Source organism: Bubalus bubalis, chromosome 20, assembly GCF_019923935.1.
Source record: "Bubalus bubalis isolate 160015118507 breed Murrah chromosome 20, NDDB_SH_1, whole genome shotgun sequence".
NCBI classification, from domain to species: domain Eukaryota; kingdom Metazoa; phylum Chordata; class Mammalia; order Artiodactyla; family Bovidae; genus Bubalus; species Bubalus bubalis.
In genome coordinates, this window is record NC_059176.1 from 64876227 (window position 1) to 64884226 (window position 8000).

The window sequence follows — 8000 nt, forward strand, 5'->3', positions numbered from 1 at the left end:
GTTTTAAATTTTTAAAAATAAATCTCTTTTTTTTCTGAAGTATCAAGAAGACTTTTACTAACTTTGCTTGAGAATTAAGGTGTAACGCACATCACAGTAGATGAAAGCTGATGTATGGGTGTAAGAAGGCAATAGGACTCCCACTGGGAACACATGCTTTAAAAATGAAATAGAAGTAATGATAGGCACACAAATAAAATTTTAAAATTTGCCCTTTGCCCTCCATGGGCTGTGCCATCCTGTGGGCTGTCACTGTGCTCCCTGCTCTTCTGGGCCTGGGGTCTGGCTGCATATTCTACCCCCAGCCTTCAGGAGAGGCCATGGGACTAGTTCTGGAAAACAAGGTGTGGGGTGAGTGGAAGGGTTGCCCATCACGTGGGGCGAGAGCACTGGGTTGTCCCTGTGAGACTCTCCAGGGAGCTCTCCACTCTGTCCCCAGGATCTGCAGCTAGAGCTGGTGCTTGTTCAATCAGCCTGAGTCTCCGAGAGGTGACCCAGAGTGTCCCAACACTCCACCACGGACACACAGCAAGAGCAAGAAGTGAGCTTTGTGGTTGTCACCCAAGTTCACCTGGCCATGCTGCTTGATACTAGCCCTGATGCCTCACCGCCTCCACGCCCACCCGCAGCATACTCACACAGGGTTCTTGTGCCCACAGACCAGCCTCTATAGTGCTGTCCTCTCTGCCCTGCTCTCCCAGACTCAGAACTTCTCCAGGAAGGGAACAGGAAATTGAGATCCAAATGGGCAAAAAGCCTCATCCTGAAAGAAAAGGAAGACATGGAGGTGGAGTACCATAATTCGTGACACAGGAACCATCCACGTGGTTTCATAACCTTCAGTGTAGAAGACCAAGAGTTCAGACCTGTAATTGCCTTGAGAAGTGAGTCAGATGGCTAGGATGGACTTTTTATACATGAGTGTTACTTATTTTAAAAAATCAAAACTAGTATATAAAATCATCAAAAGCATTTTGGAGCTCTGTTATTAAAAGTGGCCATTTCATACTTCACCATTCTCACGTAGGCGTCACCATCCTCACGTACGCGTTGCCATCCTCACATACGCGTCGCCATCCACACGTATGCGTCGCCATTCTCACCTGTATGTCACCATTCTCATGTATACTTCGCCATTCTCATGTATGCCCCTGGATCTTAGATCTGGACCTATTGCATTTCTCCACTGAAGGGTAGCAGAGCTTTTGTTCAGAAGGCTGCTGATTCCATCTCCACACACACTCACACACGTCCACACATGCATATGCAAAAATATGTACATACAAACACACATAAGCGTACACATACTACTTAGAATGGACCTGAGGCAAGTTGGGTATCTAAGGATTTCAGGAACGGTGTTTAAAGGATAAAGGGGCCCACCAAAAAGGGGCTTACTCTGGCTGAGTTCTGAAGGTTCATTAACTAGGTAATTGAAATAGTTCAAGTCTTAGTAACCACTGACCCAAACCGCCTACGTAGCCAGGCACAATGATAATCACTTGTAAGCATTGTCTTGCAATCAGAGGTCCCAGTAAGGAACAAGGTGCTGCCACAAGAAAACAGAATTTGGAAGGGGCCAAAAGGCCACAGGACTGGAAAAGGTCAGTTTTCATTCCAATCCCAAAGAAAGGCAATGCCAAAGAATGCTCAAACTACCACACAATTGCACTCATCTCACACGCTAGTAAAGTAATGCTCAAAATTCTCCAAGCCAGGCTTCAGCAATACGTGAACTGTGAACTTCTAGATGTTCAAACTGGTTTTAGAAAAGGCAGAGGAACCAGAGATCAAATTGCCAACATGCACTGGATCATGGAAAAAGGAAGAAAGTTCCAGAAAAACATCTATTTCTGCTTTATTGACTATGCCAAAGCCTTTCACTGTGTGGATCACAATAAACTGGAAAATTCTGAAAGAGATGGGAATCCCAGACCACCTGATCTGCCTCTTGAGAAATTTATATGCAGGTCAGGAAGCAACAGTTAGAACTGGACATAGAACAACAGACTGGTTCCAAATAGGAAAAGGAGTACATCAAGGCTGTATATTGTCACCCTGCTTCTTTAACTTATATGCAGAGTACATCATGAGAAATGCTGGGCTGGAAGAAGCACAAGCTGGAATCAAGATTGCTGGGAGAAATATCAATAACCTCAGATATGCAGATGACACCACCCTTATGGCAGAAAGTGAAGAGGAACTCAAAAGCCTCTTGATGAAAGTGAAAGAGGAGAGTGAAAAAGTTGGCTTAAAGCTCAACATTCAGAAAACGAAGCTCATGGCATCCTGTCCCATCACTTCATGGGAAATAGATGGGGAAACAGTGGAAACAGTGTCAGACTTTATTTTTTGGGGCTCCAAAATCACTGCAGATGGTGACTTGCAGCCATGAAATTAAAAGACGCTTACTCCTTGGGAGGAAAGTTATGACCAACCTAGATAGCATATTCAAAAGCAGAGATATTACTTTACCAACAATGGTATGTCTAGTCAAGGCCATGGTTTTTCCAGTGGTCATGTATGGATGTGAGAGTTGGACTGTGAAGAAAGCTGAGCGCTGAAGAATTGATGCTTTTGAACTGTGGTGTTGGAGAGGACTCTTGAGAGTCCCATGGACTGCGAGGAGATCCAACCAGTCCTTCCTAAAGGAGATCAGTCCTGGGTGTTCATTGGAAAGACTGATGCTAAAGCTGAAACTCCAATACTTTGGCCACCTGATGCGAAGAGTTGACTCATTGGAAAAGACCCTGATGCTGGGAAGGATTGGGGACAGGAGGAGAAGGGGATGACAGAGGATGAGATGGCTGGATGGCACCACCAACTTGATGGACATGAGTTTGAGTGAACTCCGGGAGTTGGTGATGGACAGGGAGGCCTGGCATGCTGTGATTCATGGGGTCGCAAAGAGTCGGACAGGACTGAGTGACTGAACTGAACTGAAAAAGGAGGGGGGTTGGCATGTTCTACCAACATCCCAGAATCCTTCTTCCTGGAATCTATCTTGGTTGAGATGTGTGCACCACCAGGAAGGACCTCGAGTCAGAGTAGGGGCCAAGAAAAGTGACTGACCAGAGACACCCTGGAAATTAACCCTTTTACCAAAGAGTAAAACCCACGAGAGACCACAAACCATGGGGCAGAGCAGTCCTTTGGGTTCCCTCACCTTGCTGCTCTCTGCTCGGATGCTCCTTCCCAATAAAGCCTTTTGCTTTGTCAGCACGTATGTCTCCTTGGACAATTCATCTCCCAGGGTCAGACAGGAGTCCACCTTCAGGCCCTGGAAGGGGTCATCCTTCCTGCAACACAAGTTGTAAAAAGTTGGAATGATACCAAAAAAGAGAAGTTATTTAGAGCATGTCAATTGTAGTTGTAATTTAAAAGATATGTATAATTTCTAATAGATTCAAGGATTAGATCTGATCAGACAGAATGCCCAAAGAACTATGGACAGAGGTTCATAACATTGTACAGGAGACAGTGATCAAAACCATCCCCAAGAAAAAGAAATGCAAAAAAACCAAAATGGTTGTCTGATGAGGACTTACAAATAGCTGAGACAAGAAGGAAGGATATACCCATCTGAACAGAGAGTTCCAAAGAATGGCAAGGAGAGATAAGAAAGCCTGCCTAAAGTGAAAAAACTGCAAAGAAAGAGAGGAAAACAATGGAATGGGAAAGACTAGAGATCTCTTCAAGAAAATTAGAGATACCAAGGGAACATTTCATGCAAAGATGGGCTCGATAAAGAACAGATACTGTATGGGCCTAACAGAAGCAGAAGATATTAAGAAGAGGTGGCAACAATACACAGAACTGTACAAAAAAGATCTTCACAACCCAGATAACCATGATGGTGTGATCACTCACCTAGAGCCAGACATCCTGGAGTGTGAAGTCAAGTGGGCCTTAGGAAGTATCATTACAAAGATAATGGAGGTGATGGAATTCTAACTGAGATATTTCAAATCCTAAACAATGATGCTGTTAAAGTGTTACACTCAATATGCCAGCAAATATGGAAAACTCAGCAGTGGCCACAAGACTGGAAAAGGTCAGGTTTCATTCCAATCCCAAAGAAACTCAATGACAAAGAATGTTCAAGTTGCTGCACAACTGCACCCATCTCAGACACTAGCAAAGTAATGCTCAAAATTCTCCAAGTGAGGCTTCAACAGTACGTGAACCAACTTCCAGATGTTCAAGCTGGATTTAGAAAAGGCAGAGGAACCAGAGATCAAGTTGCCAACACCCGTTGGATCATAGAAAAAGCAAGAGAATTCCAGAGAAATATCTACTTCTGCTTCATTAACTAGGTTAAAGCCTTTGTGTGGATCACAACAAACTAGAAAATTCTTCAAGAGATGAGAATACCAGACCACTTTACCTGCCTCCTGAGAAATCTGCATGCAGGTCAGGAAGCCACAGTTAGAACTGGACATGGAACAATGGACTGGTTCTAAATTGAGAAAGGAGCACATCAAGGCTATCTATTGACAACTCGCTTATTTAACCTATATGCAGATTATATCATGCAAAATGCCAGACCAGATGAAGCACAAGCTGGAATCAAGATTTCAAGAAGAAATATCAATAACCTCAGATATGCAAATGACACCATCCTTATGGCCAAATGAGAAGAGGAACTGAAGAGCCTCTTGATGAAAGTGAAAGAGAAGAGTGAAAAATTTGGCTTAAAACTCAACATTTACAAAACTAAAATCGTGGCATCCAGTCCCATCACTTCATGGTAAATAGATGAAGAAATGATGGAAACAGTGACAGACTATTTTGGGGGGCTTCAAATCACTGCAGATGATGATTGCAGCCGTGAAATTAAGACACTTGCCCCTTGGAAGGAAAACTGTGCTAAACCTAGACAGTGTTTAAAAAACCTCTGTGTGTAAAAAGAGCCTCTGTTTCCACATCACTTTGCCGACAAAGGTCGAAATAGTCAAAGCTATGTTTTTTTTCAGTAGACATGTACAGATGTGAGAGTTGGACAATAAAGAAGGCTGAGCATCAAAGAATTGATGCTTTTGAACTGTGGTGCTAAAGAAGACTCTTGAGAGTCCCTTGGACTGCAAGGAGATCAAACCACTCAATCCTAAAGGAAATCAACTCTGGATATTTGTTGGAAGGACTGATGCCGAAGCTCCAATACTTTGGCCACCTGATTCGAAGAGCCAGCTCATTGGAAAAGACCTTGATGCTGGGAAAGATTGAAGACAAAAGGATAAGGGGGCAGAAGAGGATGAGATGGTTAAATAGCATCACCCACTCAATGGACACAAATCTAAGCAAACTCCAGGAGATAGTGAAGGACAGGGAGCCTGGTGTACTGCGGTCCATGAGGTCTCAGAGTCGGACATGACTTAGTGACTGAATAAGAATAACAACAACAAAGGATGAAGACTGTTTTCCAGGAGAACCAATCACATAATCCATGTAATTAGAGGGTTAGAACTTTCAGTCCCACTTCCTGACTTCCAGGGAGAGGAGATGAGTTAGAGTTTGAATTGATCAGGAATGACCAATGATTTAATCATCGTGCCTATATAATAAAATCTCCATAAACACCCAAAAAGACAGAGTTGAAGAGCTTCTCCCTATGGTGAACATATGGAGATTTGTGGAGGGTGATGCACCCAGAGAGGGCACTCACACTCCTTCCCCATTCCTTGCCCTATGTATTTCTTCCACTTGGCTGTTCTTGAGTTATATCCTTTTATAAAAAACTCATAATCTAGTAAGCAATATGTTTCTTTAAGGTTTGTGAGCCACTTTAGTGGGGCTTACTGGAATCTCCAGTCTATAGCCAGTCAGTTAGAAGCACGGGTGATGATCTGGACTTGGATTGGCATGTGAAATGTGTGTCAAGGGCAGGGCAGTCTCTGGGTAGATAGTGTCAGGTTTGAGTTGAATTGTAAGACCTCCAGCTGATTTCAGAGAATTACTTGGTGGTGTATGGAAATTCCCTTCTCCCATATTTGGGTTGAGTGTGAGACCCATACACTGCAAAGTTAGGAAGGCTCAGAAACCACAGGAAGAACTATGACTAAGTTGAATATGAAGATGACTAAGAAGAAGGTTAGTGTGGAACAAGGAAGAAAAATGTGAGTCCAAGGCATTTGGGGCACAGTTTTATAGTTAGTACAGCACTTGATTGTGTAGCCTTTGTAGCATTTCATATGTGTTTTGCCTGTTTCTTAGCGCTGAAGGTAATCTAGTATTTTAGACTTTGATTTTAATTGTTTATAAGTGGGATTCAATAAAATTTTAAATGTTTAATTAGATAAAATTGTCAATACTCAGCTGTTATGTGTTAGATATATAAGAAGTGTATTAATATTTAGAGATGGGTTATTGTTTCATGTTTAATAGATTCACAAGCCAGATAAATTAGGCATCAGCAATGTACAGACAGTAACATGTAAGCTCAACAGCATGCCCACAGCCTGGTTCCCAGCCTTGCGCCCAGGAAATGTGCATGATCCCAGAGTTAACTGAAGGCAGAGGGAGACGGCTAGGGAGATGCTTTGGGTTTGCCATCTTAAAATGCCAGGTCCCCCATTTCTCTGACCTAGGATCCAGAAAGATCCAGAGGATGACAGCATCCGATTTCCATCTTTTCCAAGCCACTCCACTCCAGGGCAGATCCCCCACCTCTGCCGCACCCACAAAGGACCCAGAAGGAGTGAGCTGTGGGAGGAAAGATCAGCACAGGCGCCCTGCTGGGCACACCTGTGGGATTCTGCAGAGGCAAATCTTCACGAGGTGGCACATAGCAGCAATCTGGGAGGCCAGGGATGGCCCAACACCATCCCATGGTCATGCAGCTCTAGGACTTCCCTTCCCCACCCTGGAGACTGCAAAAAGGAGACCCAGATGAGCGGTAATCTAGTCTGAACCATGGCCCGCTGTAGATAGTGTTTTTATATGTGACCAAAGTTCTTATCAGTTTAAGATAAGTCTTATCAGCTTAAGATCTTATAAGATGTTTTTTGTAAGCCTCATGATAACTAAAAAGAATAAACCTTTAATAGATACACAAAGGATGAAGAAAAAGAAATCCAAGCATAGCACCACAAGAAAATGATCAAATCACAGAGGAAGACAGCAGGAGAAGAATAAAGGAATGAAAGAACTACCAAAAAAGCCATAAAATAATGAAAAAGATGGCAATGGTCCTTACCTATCAATAATTACTTTAAATATAAATAGGATATTTATAATAACTATAAATGGCATCTAAACTTTAAAATTGTGAGTCACTATATTATATGTTACACTTGTAAATATAATTTTGTACAATTATAATTTATATATGTATATATCACCAATCAAAACACAGTAAGTGACTGAATAAATAAAAAATAAGATACAACTGTATGCTCTTACAAGAGACTCACTTCAGCTTCAAAGACACACATATGCTGAAAGCAAAGGTATGGAAAAAAGTATTCTAGGCAATAGAAACCAAAAAAGGGCAGGGGTATCTATACCCATTTATAGCAGACAAAACAGACTTTAAGACAAAGATTGTAACAAGAGACAAAGAAGGTTATTATATAATGACAAAAGGGTGAACTCATTAAAAGCATATAACCATTGTAATTTAAGAGGATAAAACCATTGATGAGGATATATATGAAGTTTTATATATAAAATATAAAAATGGTTTTTATATATAAAACTATATATATATATAAATGAACCTAGCATTGGAGCACTGAAATATATGAAGTAAATTTTAACAGATCTGATGGGAGAAGTAGACAGCAATACAATAGCAATACAATAATAGTGGGGGACACCAATAACTCATTTGTAACAGTGGGTAGAACACTTACAAATTCATTAAAGAAACATTGAACTTGAACTATACTTCAGTCTTCCCTAGTGACTCAGATGGTAAAGTGTCTGCCTTCAATGCAGGAGACCTGGATTTGATTCTTGGGTGGGGAAGATCCCCTGGAGAAGGGAATGGTGACCCACTC